General features: G+C 40.2%; 1 pseudogene; it reads left to right on the top strand.

The window, feature by feature from the left end:
* Positions 1 to 4,254: 4,254 nt before the first annotated feature.
* Positions 4,255 to 6,494, top strand: LOC142535341 (formin-like protein 4; annotated as a pseudogene).
* Positions 6,495 to 21,638: the final 15,144 nt, after the last annotated feature.

The raw sequence follows: 21,638 nt of genomic DNA, 5'->3' as shown, positions 1-21,638 counted from the left end.
AACCTTATCAGTATTATGACCGTGGATGAGATTACATTTGATCATGCCCGTTGGATGATATTACAATCTTTCTTTTTTTACTATAAGTAAAATATAGCCGATTCATGAGATCACCACATCTTTAATTTTCATTCCAATCAAATCTTTATTCCAAGCAATTCAATGGCTTCAAATTCTAGAACTGCTTCATACAATGTCGAAGAAGACAGATCTTATGTCATATGTATCTTGATATCCCAAAATCCTAAAGGTATCAACCAATCCAAAGATCAGTTTTGGACTCGTATCGAAGAAGCTTACAAACATCAGCAAACCAAACAATCTACAAGTACGTAACAAAAGATCATTGCAGTGTCACATGAGAAATATACTCCGTGAAGTTGGAAAACTAAGGGGATTCATTCGTCAAATTGAAACTCTCCGCCCAAGTGGCTCATCAGAAGATATTGTAAGTATTTCTTATTCAACTATTATTAATTACAGTTTAATTTCTATAAGATAATAGTTGGATATTTTCGTACAGTTAAATCGAGCAAAGATTTGTTCATGCAAGATGCTGATTTTAGTAAAGCTTCAAATATGATCATGTGTGGTATATTGAAAGATATGGAAATTCTCGAGTGACATCAATCCAAGGCGCACCAGCAAGAATGCATGTCACAAGTTTGGACTCGTCACAGTCAATAGCCAAACACCAAATACTCCAATATCAGGTTCTCCTGGATTACCTCCGTTTTCAATTAATTTAAGTAGTGATGAAAATGCAGGCGGCACTTCATCGCAGAGACCTCTTGGTGTTAAAAATCTAACTAAAGAAAAAAAAGGGACGACAATGTGTTGGAATTGATATCTACAATGAAAGAAGGGCATCGGCGATCTTATAATGTAACAAAAAGAATCCACTGAACTTCAACAAAGTTATGAGATGAAACTCCTATCATTGCAAAATGAGCAGCTCAAATTAGCAAATCAACAAAAAAAAATTGAAACTAGACAACAACAAATAGCATTAGCAACCTTCAAAAGGAGAATAAAGTTTTGTACATGGATCTAAGCACGATAGGTGATCCTAAAATGCGCGAAATTGTTCCAAAAGACGAGCCAAAATTTTGAAAAAAAAAATGAAGAACATGACAACACGAAAATGACACATTTGGGAAATATTTTGGTGATTTTGGAGGATCGGGATCTATTTAGGAGATTATTGATCATCTACATTGTTTGTCATTTAATGTTTTTTTCGCATTGTTATCTTTGTAATTTTCAATTGTATTATCTTCGAATTTGTATTCCAATTATGTAGTATCTTTGTATTTTGTATTTCAATTGGGTATTGTAATTTTAATTTCAAAATTTTGCTGTTGGTTTTTCTGATAATTTATCAATTATATATTTAAGTTCAAATGTCAAAAATAATAAAAACTTGAAATATTTTTTATAATTTTCTAATTAATTATAATTAAATTTTTTGTGTTTAATTTTTATTATGAATTATATACATATTATTATTAAAAAATTTAATATATATTATATTAATTAAAAAACACATAAAAAAATTTAAAAAAAATAAAAAGGCCCAAACCCAGCGCCAAAATGGCGCTGGGCTTCTCCTCTGCGCCAATTTGGCGTAGAGGAGGGAGGCTGCGCCATTTTGGAGAAAGACGCAGCCTCCGTTGGAGTAGAATCCCTGCGCAGGTTGGAGATGGCCTTAGCGCTCAAGGGTAGCTCCACCTTGATCCTATGTGTTTAAATTCAAGTCTCATGACCCATTATGTTTATTTTACCACGATTGAATCACAATCGTTATTATTTTGTGTACACTAAATAAATTTTCGAAATAACGTAGTAGTTGCAATCCAAACTAATAAAGCAAACTGCACTTAGAGTTTCAAACGGGTTGAGCGCCCTACCTTGGACCTCTAGAAAACAAGATGAGTCATGATGGACCGCCTCGCCAACTTAGCTGTAGGGGTGGGAAATGGTCGGTTTGGTCCGATTTTACTCTACAACGATTCGGTTTCTCGGTTTTGAATATCGCTAGTCCAAAACCAAACCATTTTTATACGGTTTGGTTCTTTTTTTTGTAATATGTTCGGTTTATTACGGCCAGTTATATACGTTAGCTAAAATTTATTAAGAAATAATTTATACGTCACTTTATACTAATTAACCATGTAACACGAATGCATGAATCCAACAAATATACAGTAATAAGAATGATACAAGGTGTCAACCTGCTCGAATGGACACCAATGATCTTACGAAAAATTAAAGAAATATATACATACAGAAAAGAAGAAAACGTCGACTGATGAGTGGTGAGAAAGAAGAAAAAACAATCGGATTGAAAATTAAGAGTTAATTATACTAAGTTCCTAAATCTTAATAGGCACATTATACATAAAAATTCTTATACTTAAAAATAATATGGCCCATTATACATAAAATCTTATACTTAACAATAATATGGCCGTTCGATTATTCGTTTTTTGGGGGATAAAACTGAAAACCGAACCGAAAAACCGAATTTCATAAAATTTAAAACCATAAGAGACCGAAAAACCGACCATTTAAACCGAATTATTCGATTAGGTTGGTTTTTTTCGATTTTTCGGGTTTTATGCCCACCCCTACTTACGTGTTGGGAAACCCACCTATTTTGAAATATATAAATATTTCGAATTCATCAATCATACATAAAAATATTATGAATATATAAATATTTCAAGTTCATCAAATATAATAAACCATTATAAATAATGTAAATAATTTAAAACACATCAATCATATATAAATCATTTCAAAAATCAAACATACATAAGTTTCGAATAATATAATAAAAAAATGTAACAAAAAAATTATGACAGGGTTGGGCTAGCCCCAACCGGCCAACCCAAACCTTCAAACGAGCCACAAAAATAGTAACCCAATATGTCTATTTTTTTATGCCAAGGGGTTGGCTCGATGATTTGGCTTGTTTTGATAGCTCTAATCGTATCGAGCAAGTCATGTGCAACATGCTTGTACGAGAAGATATTAGTATTGAGAAATAACTAACTATTTGACAATGACATCTATTCCAACAACTCGAATACCTCGAAATCTTTTGACATATTATGTTTCACTCAATTATACTTGTTTGTCAAAAAACGAAAAAACTATACATAAAAGTTTTGTATCCCTGTTATATTTTGCAATTCGCATATTTTCAAAGAAAATCTCGTCCATATTGGAAGAAGATTCACTTTCCATGTTCTAATCACAATTCAATAGAATTTAATGGTAATACAATTATTCCAAAACAAGAAATATTGTAAGAAAATAAATACGTTGCATTGAAATGTGGACTTTCCTTGTAGGCCACGAAATGCCATTTTCAAAGTTCACCAAACTAAATACGAGTTCCTCCGTTACTATTAATCGATTACGTAGCACGACGTGTGTGCTCGCTTTCATAGCACATGAGCCATGTTACATGTAGAATGGGGATATTGAGTTGAGTTACAAAATATCTTGAATGTATTTTTGAAAAAGTTTTTCAAATAAAATTTCAAGGATAATTTTTTCAAACCCAATTTGTAACTCTCATTATAAATAATATAATATTTTCTTTAAAGAGTAGGTCTCTTGTGAGACGGTCTCACGAATTTTTATTCTGTGAGACGAGTCAAACCTACCGATATTTCACAATAAAAGTAATACTCTTAGCATAAAAATTAATACACTTTCATGGATGACCCAAATAAAAGATCTGTTTCATAAAATACGACCCCTGATCGTCTCACACAAGTTTTTGCATTCTTGAAAATATACGAGTGTCTTAAATATATAATTCATTTTCTACTTGTAGTATCATTTTTTTTTTATTTTTTTTACTACATACCTAGTTTTGGAAAATATGCACACGAATTAAACAAGTACGGAGATAGGTGTATATTTATTTATTCATCAAAATATAATCCATTTTATCTCTGAAATATAATAATAATAAAAAAATGGAATAAAATGTAATAATTCCCAAAAATATTTCTGTTTTCAAATTAAGAAATTTATTATGTAATCATCAAAGGGCTAAAATTCATACGAGACAATACAGCCAACTGCTCTCTTCGGAAACTTTCCCCACACAATTTTGTTCAAACTTCATAGTAAATGTGACCTCCAAAGCGAAACAAGATCATTAAACTATGATTGAATTCACATTAAAAAATAAGATAATAACCATTCATCTTCTTGAATTCTTTCCAAGAAATCATGGCTGCGAAATCCCAGCCATGTAAAATTCTTTGCTCGATCATTCTGTTTTATCGTTTCTTCCATTCCGCGGTCTCTCTCTCAATCAACTTCTCCACAGAATATTCAGACTTACTACCCAACTTCTAGTCCGCCACCGCCAATCTCCGCTGTCGCCGCTTCCGACACCGCAACCTTCGTCTCCGCCGCGAAGTTCATCAACCAGAGCAGCGGTGGGGAAAGCCATTGGTGTGACAGCTGCGACCACTCTGGTTTTATCCGGGCTGCTGTTTTTATTCTTCTAAGGTACTCAAATCGGAAGAGGGTCAGACATACTGCCACTATTAGTCCAAATCCAACGACGGCTGCTCCGGTGAATCATACCGATAATTTTAGCCGATTCAACGGTAATCTGAAAGGGGTGATTGTGGATGAAAATGGGTTGATGTGCCTGTATTGGAGGAACTTGGAAAGTGGAGAGAAGAGGACTAGTTTCAATAAACAGTATTATATGTTGAAAGATGACCTGAAAGAAGAAGAAAAGAGATCTGGTGGTGAGAAAGGGAAGAAAAATGAGGCAGCTTGCAAGAAATTCCTTTGCTTCGGGGGAAATCTTCAACTTCTCAGTGTCTCGTTTGGGGAGAAAAAGAAGAAGAAAAGTATAAATAAAGCACCGACCCTTTCATCGGGAATTGCTTTTAAGGGCTGAGAATATTCAGGACTCATCGGTTCCTGTGTCAGAAACTGTACCTCAGCAGCCGGAGGCACCAGCAGCATCAACATCCAAGAAAATTTTAGCTTCTGTGTCGGTTCCTAAAGGAAAAATGCCTGCGCACCAATGCCACCCGCCGCCACCAGGAAAAGGGTCTGCACCAACCCCACCCCCACCAATGCCATCAAATAAAGTTCCTGCTCCACCACCGCCACCCGCCGCCTAGCAGTGCTTCTTCAGCTTCATCTTTGCCAGCAACGAAGGGGGTGATAGGTAAAAGCTCGTCCTCGGAGGGAGAAGGGTCTTCTAGCAATGGAAATGGGCAGGTGAAACTCAAGCCGTTGCATTGGGATAAGGTGAATCCGGATGTAAAGCATTCAATGGTGTGGGACAATATTGACAACGGATCTTTCAAGTAATGATTCTACAAAACTTTTCTTCTCAAATCTTTCGTAAATTTACTCTGATTACTTACCCTGTTTGTGATGTGAATTCAGTTTTGATGGTGATATGATGGAAGCTCTCTTTGGATATGTCGCAACAAACCGAAAATCTTTAGAGGGGATGGTACATCGAGTACTCCAAAGCAGGATAAATCAGTTGCTCCACCACCAAATTTTCATTCTTGACACAAGAAAATCACAGAACACAGCAATAGTGATCAAGTCTCTAGGCATTACTATTGAAGATATAATCGGTGCATTACTTGAGGGACGAGGTCTGAATACCGATACATTAGAAAGCTGGTGAAAGTTGCTCCAACAGATGAGGAAATGTTTGGAATTCTTGCATTTGATGGTGATCCAGCACACCTCGCTGATGCCGAATCTTTCCTATATCGTCTTCTTCATGCTGTTCCATCGGCATTTACTCGTTTCAATTCAATACTGTTCAAGTCAACGTATGATTTAGAGGTTTCACAGAAACTCAGAACTCGAGGGCTCTTCTTGAACTTCTAGAAGCTGTGCTTAAAGCGGGGAATCGGTTGAATGCAGGCACGTCAAGAGGAAATGCTCAAGCTTTTAATCTTACAGCTTTGAGAAAACTATCTGATGTAAAAAGTTTCGGATGGAAAAACAACACTTCTTCAGTTTGTCGTTCAAGAAGTGGTTCGAGCAGAGGGTAAACGTTGTGTGATTGATAGAAATCATAGCGTGAATAGGACTAATAGCCATAGCGGCAAAGCTGAGAGCCAAAAAACTGACAAACTATTGCCAAAAGATGATAAGGAAAGGGAATATATGATGCTCGGTTTACCTATAATCGGTGGCCTAAGCTCTGAATTCTCCAATGTAAAAAAATCAGCAGCATTAGACTATGATCTTCTTGTTAAAACAGTCTCATCATTGTCAGAACAAGTGGTGGAAACTCAAAAAGTGGTGGCACAATGTAAGGATAATGGAGGATTCGCCCAAGAAATGGCAGGTTTCCTTAATGCAGCTGAATTGGAGATACAGGCGGTTAAAGAAGAGCAGAGAAGAGTAGTAGAGCTTGTGAAGAAAACAACAGATTACTATCAAGCAGGATTTTCAAAAGAGGGAAGGGACAAGTACTGTGAAGGGCCTAAAACTCCTTTCTTGAAAATTTGCGGAAAATTAAAAATTTTCTTTTTAAAAGAACTTAAATGGCCTCATTCATAAAATCACTGGTGAAACAAGTTCAATATTTCAAAATATTGCAGCAGAAGAAAATTAAAGTTTTGCCAACAACAACGATTTAAAAATATCCATCGACTTGATAAAATTGTTTGCGGAAAAAAAATAACAACTGCTGCTCTGAGGTCCTCCGGGTGCCACTACTGCCGAACCAAGCTGGCTCACTGGTCCCCGCCCTCGGCCCTGGCCTCATCAGTACCTACAACAATCAAGTCTAGTGAGCCTAAAGACTCAGCATGCATATATCGCAGGTAACGAGAAAAATCTGAATTTAAAATATGCATGAGTTAACATATCCTGTCCTGAGGCGTACTGAAAATAATCTGTACTGAGCAATTATAATACGTGCATAACTGAACTGGAAATTACTGTAAAAATATTTGCTCCTTGGAGCCTGTACTGAAATATCTGGTAAAATTTTCTGTTGAGATTATGTTTTACGCCTTGTGGCCACTTGCACTAAGCTGAACTGATCGGTAATTGGCTACCGGGGAGGCTGAAACTGAACTGAGCTGGCCGGTCACTGGCGACCGGGTGGTACCATACTGAACTGATCGGTCACTGGCGACCGTATAAAATAACACTCCCACATAGTGAATGAACCACAAGCCATATCGCATAAATCTCAAAAATAATCATTTTCTATTTAATGCACGTAAAATAATTAACTGGCGTAATGAAAATTCCTGTAATTTTACCAACTGGATTGGATTGGATCGTTCCCAGGCTCGCTGCAACCTAACTGTGCCATGAAAGATATGCAATAGCTTAAACTTGACCAACTATGCAATTTACGTTCAAAAGATGCGACTATGACGCCTAATGACTTCGCATTTAATCATGACTCCGAGCCAACTTGAACCGACACTGAACCGACGTATAGTCATGATTAAAATACGCTGAAAAATCATAAAATAATGCTCCTAAAATGATAGGGTCGAAATCTAGGTGAAATGGAGGCCAAAACACGAAACGCTCTTTCGAGAGTCAATTTGGCACATTGCACCGTAAATTCTCGTACGACCTCAAAAATGATCCAAATGACAAACGGTCGAAAACATGACCTTCATAACTCAATGAGGCACTGTCCAGTCCAAGGCCATGGGCTAAAAGCCAACCAAGAACTCGAACGAGCCTTCTGAAACGACACAGCAACTTGCTGTAATTTCCAGCAGCTGCGCAACTACAAGACTCGCGTTGGTTTCGAGACTATCGGCCATTAGGGGAGTGAACCACCGACCAGAGACTCTTACCAACATCCCAAGGAATGATTTGAACCATGGCTAAGGGCCCTAGGCCAGCCACAATCCGCATCACACCATAACTCAACCGAAGGGTCCAACCGAGAGCATCGTGCATGCGTGTGTAGTGTTTATGCTATGATCGATGTCTCGTGTCGTTCCAATGGCCATTTGATTGACCATGGCACGATCTAGACATCTAGGAGCATGATATGAACCGTGGCTAAGGGCCATAGGCCAACCAAGATCCACACCAAGCAAACACAAACCGAAACCAAAAGCTGTCCAACCGAAGTAGCCGAAGGGGTATAGGGGCTGTTGTGATGTTTTTATTAAAAACCGATGAACCATGGACCAAGCCACCAAAAGGGCAACTTAGTCACGTCTTAGACATTGCTAGGGAAGTGATCCAACCATGGCTATAGGCCCTTGGGGCAGCCAAGATCAGATCCTTCCTCCATGACAAGAAACTGAATCTTTCGAACAACATTTCTGCACCTATGGGGACATTGCTGTCATTCTGAATTTCCAGCAAGCATGGGGCTGGTTTGAATGGACCAACATGGTCCTAATGCATCCTACTACATGTATACAAGCCGCCTTGGGAAGCCTGGAGTCGATCCAATACCTGAAACTCACAAACCAAAAGAAATCAGTGAAGCTTGCCAAGGAATCGAAAATTCTGCATGTGTGGTTTCAAAATATTTTGACATTGGATCTCGATTTTTACTTGAATAAACATGATCATGTACTGAAAAATAAATGATAATATGACTTGATTGAGGTTTGAAAGAAATCTAGACATGCCTGGTTTCGTTTTCAAAGAAAACGAACGAAACAACGACGACGCGGCACGGAGGAGATGGAGCGCTTCTTGTCTACCTTTCTTCTCTCGATTTTTCTCCCTTTCTCCCTAGCTATTATTCACGTTTTTTCTACTGAAAATGGGTCTGATTTCGGTGGGGAGGGAGTGTGATGGAGTGGTTATGAGGGGTGAGGAGGATGGTGCAAGATATAAGGATCATATCAAGACCAAGTCTTCATGCATTTGAATTTTAAATTTTGAATTGATATCAAATGAGTTGGTGGATGCTTCTAGGAGGTAGTGGCCGAAATTTTGCTTATTTCTAGTCTAGGATATGTCCATTAATTAATTAAATTGTGCTCCCAAAAATCCTAGAATTATCCTACTAATTACATGCAAAGAATTGGTCAAAGTTGATGAGTTGGAAAATGAATCTTCTAGCACTAAGGGTGGCCGAAAAATGCATGATAAAATAAAGGGAAATGTTGATTATCTAGTCAACTAATAATCCTTGAAAGCCTTACTAATCCTTTAAATAATTTAGTGAGCTAACCCCTTAATTTAATAACTTAAATGAGTTCATTTCTTAATCACCTCAAATAATTAAATTAAATCCTCAAACATCCCTTTCTAACTTAAATGAACTTACTTGCTAGCTAAATTAACTTCTTCTGGAAATATTTCTCGAATCTTAAATTCTACCTCAAAACTCCGACTCCGGTCCGGCCTCACTGAAAATACTGAAATGCTAAAAATCAATCTACTGAACTGAAATAATGAAATAATTAACTTCAAACAAATGCATTTAAAATAATCATGCAATGAAGTCAATTAAATTTAAAACTCTAGAATTATGCATGGCTTATACGTCTACTGATATACGGGTTCTACAATCCTTCCCCCCTTAAATAAATTTCGTCCTCGAAATTAGAACTCACCGAATAACTCAGGGTATCGACTTCTCATCTCCGGCTCAGACTCCCACGTAGCTTCCTCCTCTGAATGGTTGAGCCATTTGACTTTGACTCGCTTAACCAACTTGTTCCGAAGTTTCTTCTCCTGTCTGTCTATGATCTGCACGGGTCTCTCCTCATAAGATAAGTTCGGAGTAAGCTGCAACGGCTCGAAATTCAGCACATGCGAAGGATTTGCCATATACTTCCTCAGCATGGAGACGTGAAAGACATTGTGTACTCCGGCCAGATTTGGCGGAAGAGCCACACGATACGCTAGCGTCCCAACTCTGTCGAGGATCTCAAACGGTCCAATGTATCTCGGACTGAGCTTCCCTTTCTTGCCAAATCTCATGACACCCTTCATAGGTGCCACTTTCACGAAGACATGATCGCCCACTGCAAACTCTAACTCTCTCCTCCGCTGATCGGCATAACTCTTCTGTCGACTCTGAGCAGTCCTCATTCTATCACGGATCTTGACTACTACATCTGCTGCCTGCTGAACAATCTCTGGACCCAACTCTGCTCTCTCTCCTACTTCATCCCAATGAACAGGAGATCTACACTTGCGGCCAAACAGTGCCTCATACGGAGCCATACCTATGGACGACTGGAAACTGTTGTTATAGGTGAACTCTACCAATGGTAAGTTCGACTCCCAACTCCCAGAGAAATCAATGACGCAAGCACGGAGAAGATCCTCTAAGATCTGAATAACTCGCTCCGACTGTCCATCTGTCTGCGGATGGAAAGTTGTGCTAAACAGCAACTTCGTACCCATAGTCGAATGCAAACTCTTCCAAAACGAGGAAGTGAATCTGGAATCTCTGTCGGATACGATAGAAACTGGAATACCGTGGAGTCGGACTATCTCTCGGATATACAGCTCTGCATACTGAACCATGGTGAAAGTCGTCTTAATAGGCAAGAAGTGCGCTGATTTGGTAAGACGATCTACAATCACCCAGATAGCATTCGATCCTCTGGCTGACCTCGGCAATCCGGTCACAAAGTCCATGGTAATGTTCTCCCACTTCCACTCGGGAATAGGAAGAGGCTTGAGCAAACCTGCTGGTCTCTGATGCTCGGCCTTCACTAACTGGCAAGTCAGGCACTCGGATACAAAACGCCTGATGTCCTTCTTCATCCCTGGCCACCAATACAATAGCTTCAGATCTTTGTACATCTTCGTACTCCCAGGGTGAATGGAGTACGGGGACGTATGGGCCTCTGATAAGATGTCTGCTCGGATAGAATCACTGCTGGGAACCCATATCCTATCTCGGTATCTCACAATACCGTCGCTGACTGAATACAAAACACTGCCCTTGGCTTCATCTCTCTTCTTCCACTGTGCCAACTGCTCATCTGCTGCCTGACCGCTGCGAATACGGTCAATAAGAGAGGACTGGATAGTCAAGGTAGATAAACGAGGAACTCTACCTCGAGGATAAGTCTCAAGATCAAACCTCTGCATCTCAATCTGAAGAGGTTTCTGCATCGTCAAATGAGCCATCACTGCGACTTTCCTGCTCAAAGCATCCGCAACTACATTAGCTTTACCCGGGTGGTAGCTAATGTCACAATCGTAGTCTTTCACAAGCTCCAACCAACGCCTCTGACGCATGTTCAGCCCCTTCTGCGTAAAGAAATACTTGAGGCTTTTGTGGTCGGTAAAGATCTGACACTTCTCTCCATACAGATAGTGCCTCCAAATCTTCAAAGCAAAAACTACGGCCGCTAACTCCAGATCATGGGTAGGGTAATTCTTCTCGTGGATTTTCAGCTGTCGAGAAGCATACGCTATCACTCTCCCATGCTGCATCAAAACTGCACCTAAACCAAGCTTCGAAGCATCGGTATAAAGGACAAACTCACCAGATCCTGACGGTACAGCCAAAATGGGTGCTGAGATAAGAGCTTGCTTCAAAGTATCGAAGCTCTTCTGACACTCCTCGCTCCACACAAACTTCACATTTTTCTTGGTCAGTGCTGTGAGTGGAACGGCAATGGATGAGAATCCCTGAATGAATTTCCAGTAATATCCTGCTAGCCCAAGAAAACTGCGGATCTCTGATGCATTCTGAGGCACAACCCAATCTCTGACTGCTGCAACTTTCGCCGGGTCTACCTCAATGCCACTGATAGAAACAATGTGGCCCAAGAACGCCACCTTCTCTAACCAGAATTCGCACTTACTGAACTTTGCGAATAGTTTATGTTTCTGCAATGTCTGCAACACTGTGGTCAGATGCCTGCTGTGCTCCTCCCGACTCTTGGAGTAGACGAGAATGTCATCTATGAACACTATCACAAACTGGTCGAGGTACGGCTGAAATACGCGATTCATTAGATCCATGAAGATCGCTGGCGCATTCGTCAGACCGAACGGCATCACTAGGAACTCGTAGTGGCCATAACGAGTCCTGAAAGCTGTCTTCGAGAAATCAGCATCTCTCACCCTCAACTGGTGATAACCAGAACGCAGATCTATCTTGGAGAAAATCGAAGCTCCCTGCAACTGGTCAAACAGATCCTCAATCCTCGGCAGTGGGTATTTATTCTTCACTGTAACCCTGTTCAACTCCCGGTAGTCAATGCAAAGCCTCATCGAGCCATCCTTCTTTTTCACAAATAAGACCGGCGCGCCCCATGGAGAAAAGCTCGGGCGAATGAACTCCTTGTCGAGAAGTTCCTGAATCTGCTTCTTAAGCTCTGCCATCTCTGTCAGTGCTAGTCGGTACGGCGCTTTGGATATCGGAGCCGTACCTGGCATAAGCTCAATGGAAAACTCCACCTCTCTCTCTGGTGGCATACCAGAGACGTCTTCGGGAAAAACGTCTAAGAAATCTCTGACAATCGGAACATCTGAGGCTGACTGGCTGGGTTCCTCGGGGACAGATAAAAAGGTTGCTAGAAATGCCCGACACCCTCTATGCATGAGCTTCCTAGCCTGAACATAAGGAATAATGCGCGGTAAAGAAAAGTACATGTCCGGCTCAAATAAGAACTGCTCCATTCCAGGCGGTCGGACAAGAACGGATCTCCGCTGGAAGTCTATCAACACTCTGTTCCTCAATAGCCAGTCCATCCCTAGGATGATGTCAAATTCCGGCATCGGTAGCACGATCAGATCCGCATAAACAAGATTACCGTGCAGCTCATGGTCTATATCTCGGATAACATTGGTAGCTGCCATCTCCTCGCCTGACGGTAACACTACTGAAAAGGCTGTATCTAGCCCAATGGTCTGGATCTTGAGAAAGTTAGCAAAGACCTTCGAAATAAACGAGTGAGTGGCCCCTGAATCTATCAAGGCCTTGGTAGCGGAACCAGATATAAAAATTCTCCCTGAAAGAGCGGAGCTCTAAGTTGAATCCCACTACAAGATCTAAACTTATAGACATGCAAAGGTCTAGGTTCCTCTAGCTTAATTTCCCCGAAATAAATCTGAGTAGAGCATGCAATCCTATAACAGTTCTAAGTTCAAAAATCTAAATCTCGATTCCCAAAACGCTGAAATTCAAATAATAACTTAAAGTTTAAAGGTACCTGTCAACAACATAGTCTCCGGGTTGGTTTCCGCGGCATGGAGAGCAAAAACCCTGCATTGGGTAGGCAGATTCCTCTGAGGACACTGCAGCAACATGTGGTCTAGACTGCCACACTTAAAACACTTTCCTGAGCCAGCCATAGATGCTCCAGGATGGCGACGTGAGCACCTGGGACAAACTGGGTGCTCCTGAGTCCTCGGGGCTGGGCGTCCCCGCTGCTGCTGCTGCTGCTGCTGGCCTCGGTTCCTGGGCGGTCCATAAAAAGGCCTCTTATTCTGCTGCTGATGCTGATGAGGAGGAGGGCGGTGCGGTGCCTGGACTGGGCGCTTGCCCTGGCGATCCCTCTCGATATCCCGCAGATCCTGCTCTGCGGCTAAGGCCTTGGAGACGGCAACCTCATAAGTAGCAGGGTCAGATACCCTAACATCCCGGCGCAAGATCGGCCGTAAGCCCACCAGGAAGTGCATCAGCTTGGCTCTGGCATCATTCGCTATCAGGGGCACAAAGTGACAGCCCCTCTCGAACTTACGGATAAACTCCGTAACCGACATATCCCCCTGTCTCAGACTCATGAACTCGGTGGTCAGCCTGGTGCGAACCTCCTCAGCAAAATACTTGGAGTAGAAAACCTCCGTAAAGCGTGTCCAAGAAAGTGTAGCCAATGTCAGGGCTACCGAAGCTCCTTCCCACCATAAGCGGGCGTCTCCAGTGAACAAGTAGGTGGCACATCGGACTCGGTCTGCGTCCCCCAGCTCCATAAAATCGAAGATAACCTCGAGGGATTTGATCCATCCCTCGGCAACCATGGGGTCAGATGCCCCAGAGAATTCCTTCGGGCGCATCTTCATGAATCGCTCATAAACAGCCTCGGGCCCTGTCGGCCTGGCTGCGGCTGCGGCTACGGCTGCGGCGTTGCCCCCCGCAAACTGTGCGAAGAACTGTGCCATCCCAGCTAACATCTGGGCACTCATGTCCGGTGGGGGCGGTGGAGGAGGTGGTAGGTCTCCCTCCGGTCTATGCTCCTCTCTGTCCTCTCGGCGAGGCTCCACCTCTCTGTTGCGCTCTAAAATGCGTCTAGGGGGCATACTGTTCCAACATAACCCATACGTAACTAACATGCATAATTCCATAATTTATTTTAAATGAACACTGAAATACTGAAAATCTGGAAGCATGCTGACAAAATAATTCATGCTTTAACTAAAATGCTGAACAAAATGCTGAACTGAAAAACTTACAGACCAAAGGCGTGGCTTCGTGAGCTTCTCGCGGTCAGTAGTGGTGAAACCCTATACAGAACCTCCGCTCTGATACCAACTGTGAAGGGCCTAAAACTCCTTTCTTGAAAATTTGCGGAAAATTAAAAATTTTTATTTTTAAAAGAACTTAAATGGCCTCATTCATAAAAATCACTGGTGAATCAAGTTCCATATTTCAAAATATTGCAGCGGAAGAAAATTAAATTTTTGCCAACAACAACGATTTAAAAATATCCAACGACTGATAAAATTGTTTGCGGAAAAAAAAAATTAACAACTGCTGCTCTGAGGTCCTCGGGTGCCACTACTGCCGACCTAAGCTGGCTCACTGGTCCCCGCCCTCGGCCCTGGCCTCATCAGTACCTACAACAATCAAGTCTAGTGAGCCTAAAGACTCAGCATGCATATATCACAGGTAACGAGTAAAAATCTGAATTAAAATATGCATGAGTTAACATATCCTGTCCTGAGGCATACTGAAAATAATCTGTACTGAGCAATTATAATACGTGCATAAATGAACTGATAATCACAGTAAAAATGTTTGCTCCTTGGAGCCTGTACTGAAATAACTGATAAAATTTTCTGTCGAGATTATGTTTTACGCCTGTGGCCACTGCACTAAGCTGAACTGATCGGTAACTGGCTACCGGGGAGGCTGAAACTGAACTGAGCTGGCCGGTCACTGGCGACCGGGTGGTACCATACTGAACTGATCGGTCACTGGCGACCGTATAAAATAACACTCCCACATAGTGAATGAACCACAAGCCATATCGCATAAATCTCAAAAATAATCATTTTCTGTTTTCATGCACGTAACATAATTAACTGACGTAATGAAAAATCCTGTAATTTTACCAACTGGATTGAATTGGATCGTCCCCAGGCTCGCTGCAACCTAACTGTGCCATGAAAAATATGCAATAGCTTAAACATGACCAACTATGCAATTTACGTTCAAAAGATGCGACTATGACAACTAATGACTTCGCATTTAATCATGACTCCGAGCCAACTTGAACCGACACTGAACCGACGTATAGTCATGATTAAAATACGCTGAAAAATCATAAAATAATGCTCCTAAAATGATAGGGTCGAAATCTAGCTGGAATGGAGGCCAAAACACGAAACGCTCTTTCGAGAGTCAACTTGGCACATTGCACCGTAAATTCTCGTACGACCTCAAAAATGATCCAAATGACAAACGGTCAAAAACATGACCTTCCTAACTCAATGAGGCACTGTCCAGTCCAAGGACATGGGCTAAAAGCCAACCAAGAACTCGAACGAGCCTCTGAACCGACACAGCAAGTTGCTGTAATTTCCAGCAGCTGCGCAACTACAAGACTTGAGTTGGTTTCGAGACTATCGGCCATTAGGGGAGTGAACCACCGACCAGAGACTCTTACCAACATCCCAAGGAATGATTTGAACCATGGCTAAGGGCCCTAGGCCAGCCACAATCCGCATCACACCATAACTCAACCGAAGGGTCCAACCGAGAGCATCTTGAATGCGTGTGTAGTGTTTATGCTATGATCGATGTCTCGTGTCGTTCCAATGGCCATTTGATTGACCATGGCACGATCTAGACATCTAGGAGCATGATATGAACCGTGGCTAAGGGCCATAGGCCAACCAAGATCCACACCAAGCAAACACAAACCGAAACCAAAAGCTGTCCAACCGAAGTAGCCGAAGGGGTATAGGGGCTGTTGTGATGTTTTTATTAAAAACCGATGAACCATGGACCAAGCCACCAAAAGGGCAACTTAGTCACGTCTTAGACATGCTAGGGAAGTGATCCAACCATGGCTATAGGCCCTTGGGGCAGCCAAGATCAGATCCTTCCTCCATGACAAGAAACTGAATCTTTCGAACAACATTTCTGCACCTATGGGGACTTGCTGTCATTCTGAATTTCCAGCAAGCATGGGGCTGGTTTGAATGGACCAACATGGTCCTAATGCATCCTACTACATGTATACAAGCCGCCTTGGGAGCCTGGAGTCGATCCAATACCTGAAACTCACAAAACAAAAGAAACCGTGAAGCTTGCCAAGGAAATCGAAAATTCTGCATGTGTGGTTTCAAAATATTTTGACATGGATCTCGATTTTTACTTGAATAAACATGATCATGTACTGAAAAATAAATGATAATATGACTTGATTGAGGTTTGAAAGAAATCTAGACATGCCTGGTTTCGTTTTGAAAGAAAACGAACGAAACAACGACGACGCCGCACGGAGGAGATGGAGCGCTTCTTGTCTACCTTTCTTCCTCTCGATTTTTCTCCCTTTCTCCCTAGATATTATTCACGTTTTTTCTACTGAAAATGGGTCTGATTTCGGTGGGGAGGGAGTGTGATGGAGTGGTTATGAGGGGTGAGGAGGATGGTGCAAGATATAAGGATCATATCAAGATTAAGTCTTCATGCATTTGAATTTTAAATTTTGAATTGATATCAAATGAGTTGGTGGATGCTTCTAGGAGGTAGTGGCCGAAATTTTGCTTATTTTCTAGTCTAGGATATGTCCATTAATTAATTAAATTGTGCTCCCAAAAATCCTAGAATTATCCTACTAATTAAATGCAAAGAATTGGTCAAAGTTGATGAGTTGGAAAATGAATCTTCTAGCACTAAGGGTGGCCAAAAAATGCATGATAAAATAAAGGGAAATGTTGATTATGTAGTCAACTAATAATCCTTGAAAGCCTTACTAATCCTTTAAATAATTTAGTGAGCTAACCGCTTAATTTAATAACTTAAATGAGTTCATTTCTTAATCACCTCAGATAATTAAATTAAATCCTCAAACCTCCCTTTCTAACTTAAATGAACTTACTTGCTAGCTAAATTAACTTCTTCTGGAAATATTTCTCGAATCCTAAATTCTACCTCAAAACTCCGACTCCGGTCCGGCCTCACTGAAAATACTGAAATGCTAAAAATCAATCTACTGAACTGAAATAATGAAATAATTAACTTCAAACAAATGCATTTAAAATAATCATGCAATGAAGTCAATTAAATTTAAAAATCTAGAATTATGCATGGCTTATACGTCTACTGATATACGGGTTCTACAGTTTGTGAGTGGAGGGCTGTGCATGGCTTGACCCCAGCCAAGGAGCCGACCCCCTGAGGTCTGTGACGGGGCTAGGAGAAGGCTGAGAGTGGCTGGTCATGACCCCTAAGTGGTTCGTAGGGCTTTTGGTAGGGGTTCTCGGGTGGAGCGTGGAAGGGGTATTGTTGGGGGATGCTCACGTCCGAGAGTTTGGAGGCTTAGGGTGTGGTTTGGAAAGCCCAGGGGTGAGTCCTTGAGCTGGGCATGGTTCAGTAGGGGTCTGGTTTAGGTCGGGTTCAGTCTAGATGGGGCTAAGCTCGAGTTGGCTAGGTACGGACTTAGGGTGTGAAGTGTTCATAAAATTTCGGTTCTGTCCAACAGCTTTGGGGCACTTTTGGGGGCCTTAGTGGGTCTGGTATGCTAGGTTTAGGGGCTATTAGGATGTCGTTAAGGTGTAGTAAAAGTTTGGGAAAATTTGGTTAAGTTTGGTGCGATTCGGGTTAAAACCGGGACTTCTGTCCAAGTTTTGAAACAAATCGTTTAAATTTTTAAATGGACTCAATTTTATATGAAGAAAGCTTATAAAATATGTTCTGGGATGTTTTAAGGAGTTTGGTAAGCTTCGAGTCAAAATTTAGAGTTCCAGGGGTAAAACGGTAATTTTAGGTTTCTAGGGGCGAAATGGTCATTTTGCACCCTGGGTGAGATTTTGGTCCTAGTAGCGCCCTGAGCACATTTTATCATGTTTTAAATGTTTACGCATCATGTTTATGATTTTTATGAAATTATGACAAATACGGTGCATGCTTGGCTTTAAGGAAAAAGTTACGCATATGCATGTTTTTATTAAGTGGTGAATATGATGATGTTTTTGAAGGATGGGAATTGGTTGTGACTAATGATGTATATGTATACAATGACATGAGATATGATGAGTTCAGGCCAAGGCTCAGTGTACGGTAATGCTGTCACTGATGTCCCCGCCACCCTGTACCGTGGTTATACGTAGATTGATCCATTGAATAGAGCTGATACGAAAGCCACAACTAATGAACTGAATTTCAATTATATGAAAATGTATACGTATATGATGACATGATGAGACATGCTTTGACACGTTACGATTTTACCCGACACGTTTATGTTATGCTTTTAAGTTCATGAAAGATATGTTGAGTATGGTATTTTTCACTGTTGTGTGCCATGTATATATACTTTTTATTCCTAGTTCAAGTGTGTTGAGTCTTTAGACTCAGTAGGCGTGTGTGATGCAGGTGAGCTTGATGATGAGGGGACTGGAGGTGCCGAACTCTGAGTAGGCAGAACTTGTGCAGTGACACGACCCGAGGACCGCATGTTTTCCGCATTATGATTTACGAGTTTTGAGAGCATATGAACATTTTCATACGTTGATGATTTTAAGATTTTTATTTGTTTATGTTTACGTATGATTGTGGATGAGTTTGGTTATTTTAAACTGCATTATTTTTACTGTCAAATATTTAAGATCATTTTTAAAAAATATATTTTTCTGTAGAGCGCATGCATGCGAAACGTGTAAATGTTATTTAAAAAATGAGAGCTTTTATTAAAAAAAAAATTTTCAGTTGAATTTTAAAACGAGCAGACGTTTCATTGTTAGACCATCGAACGTAAATATTTTTCAAGAAAAAATAATTGAAACATGCTTATTATGGCTTGAATGATACGTCAAAGGTTTACGAAACGTGCCTTTCCATTTAAAACGCTCGAATACGCGATCGTCGGCGAGGGGCACGAGAAGGGACGGACAAGCGACGAAGAACCCTAGCTTTTCTTCCCTTGCAAATTTTTAATTTTTGTGTGTGAAAATGTGTGTAATTTATTGCTGCTGAATGGTGTCAAAAAGACATAGGTTTGCATTTTTATAGATTTAATATGCATGATAGTTGGCTTAGGTTTTGGCCTTTAAAGTTTATGAGCAATTGGGCCTACTTAATTAAGTTAAATGTGGCCCAATAACCCTTATTTAATGAAAAATGAAAATTTATAAAAATTAGTTTCCAAAAATAATATTTTTTATTTTTTAAAAACTTTTCGTTTGCCTAAAACCAGGTTCCCGGTTAAAATCGAGCTCATCTCATAAAATAATTCGAACTCTATCATTTTTAGAAAGATTTAATCATTTTTAATCATATTAAAAAGCTTTGAAAATATTTAGTGAAAAATATTTATTCTTGTCTTGGTCGTTCTCGGTCTCCTTTCCCCAGCCTATTATCGAATGATCGGGTAAAATCCTTCGATTTCATGAAATCATGTCATATAATCATTTAATTATGCAATCATACCTTTAATCATAAAATATGCATCAAGTAAGCATTTAAAATAAATTAAATAAAACAATTAAGCAATTCAAATAATTTACATGCATGTGGTTAACGTAGGTTGGTTTTTCGGACGCTACACAACATGTCGTCAACATAAAGGTATACATTTACATAAGCAATGGCAGTACCTTTAGAAAAATGTTCACTACTCGTTTGTCTTGAAAATGTATTAAAAAAAATTCTACTACTCTTGGCTAAAATTTAAATATACATATATATTTTTTTACACCATTTAAAATAAACTCACCAACTAATTATTTGAAAATCCAAAAGAAAGCATTCAAAACATGTAATATTAAATCGTCAAAAAAACCTAAACCTAATATTTTTCAAAATAAAGCATAAACATCCTAATCTCTCAAAAAGTATAAAAGTACTAAACGTCATAAAATCCTTAAAGTCGCTTAAATCATAAACATAATTTTATTTGCGGAAAAATAGGGAAGGTCATCGGGTTGTGTGCACCTTCAATCCACCAAGTTCAGCCATCAAGTCCTTCATCAATAGCATGCTCACCTGCATCGATCACACCTAAGAGTCTATTGACTCAGCAAACCTTAATCATGATAGCAAGTAATACATATACATTCACAAGCCACAGTGAAAATACTTTTAATGAAAAATCTTTTCATGTACATAAACTTCCTTTCATCATATACTTTTTCCTTTTCATCATATACATATATGTTCCTTTTATATTGAAGTCAGATCATCAATTCTGACTTTCATATTAGCTGTAGGTCGATGGATCCATCTAAGTATTACCACGGTACTGGGCGGCGGAGATATCAGCGACACTCTCACCCATCCACTCAGTCTTATCCTTACATATCATTGTATCATCGTATTAGTCACAATCAATTCAGCTCCTTCAACTTTTCATAATTCCATCACTTATAAAAACCCATGAACATATATGATATGAATCTAGCCGGGCATGGCATGCAAATGATTGGAAGGAGGTTCAAGGGAGCATTCCATAGACGTATGAGCAATCGAGAAGAGCTTGCAAGCAAGGTTCCAAGCCTCGAAGGGTTCGTGATGCATGAAAATGAGCTTGGTAGCCATAGGATTGTTGTGCAATTGTTAAAAGAAGTGGAAGACAAAAGCCTCAGCGCTCGAGCGGTCAAATTCTACCGTCCGAGCGCCAAAGTCACTGTCCAGAACGTGAATTCTAGAAGCATCGACACCCGAGCGATAACATTTTATCGCCCGAGCGCGCACAGTCCAGAATACCTGGTTCCTGAGCGTGCCCCAGCTGCGAGAAAATCTTAGTTTCCTAGTTTAAAGTTTTACTTATTTTGGCAAGTAGATTTTGATATCTTGATATTGGTAAACAATTTATCCTCGAATATTGGTCATTGTAAAACACATTATTCTGATTTTAATCATATTGATAGAGTTTTTCTCTCAACTTTACACAGCTTGGCTTTGTATACACCTTTGTGTGTTTCTCAAATCAAACTTATCAAAGTTTAATAATTTGTGGCGTTGGTCGATTGTTCTTCACTCGGATTGTAAAATACGAGTTCTTTGAAGGTTTGCTTGAATTTCGATTGTTTATCTTCGTTAATATTTGTTGCTAAATTTTTCGTCATTTAGAGGTGAATATTATTACCTTACTTGTGTCAAAAAGATCGGGACAACACAACCGTTTCTTTGTTTCATCTAATCGAGGGCGTGACTCCATTTTGAGCGCGTTTGCTTTTAGTGGTCAAAGAATCGCATCAATATAAATCATTTTTATTTTAAACCAAGCATGCAACATGTTTTTTAGCAT

This window comes from Primulina tabacum, unplaced genomic scaffold (genome assembly GCF_025594145.1).
Source record: "Primulina tabacum isolate GXHZ01 unplaced genomic scaffold, ASM2559414v2 Contig948, whole genome shotgun sequence".
Lineage (NCBI taxonomy): Eukaryota > Viridiplantae > Streptophyta > Magnoliopsida > Lamiales > Gesneriaceae > Primulina > Primulina tabacum.
The sequence above is the reverse complement of the archived record's forward strand: the minus strand, read 5'-3'. Positions and strand labels throughout refer to the sequence as shown.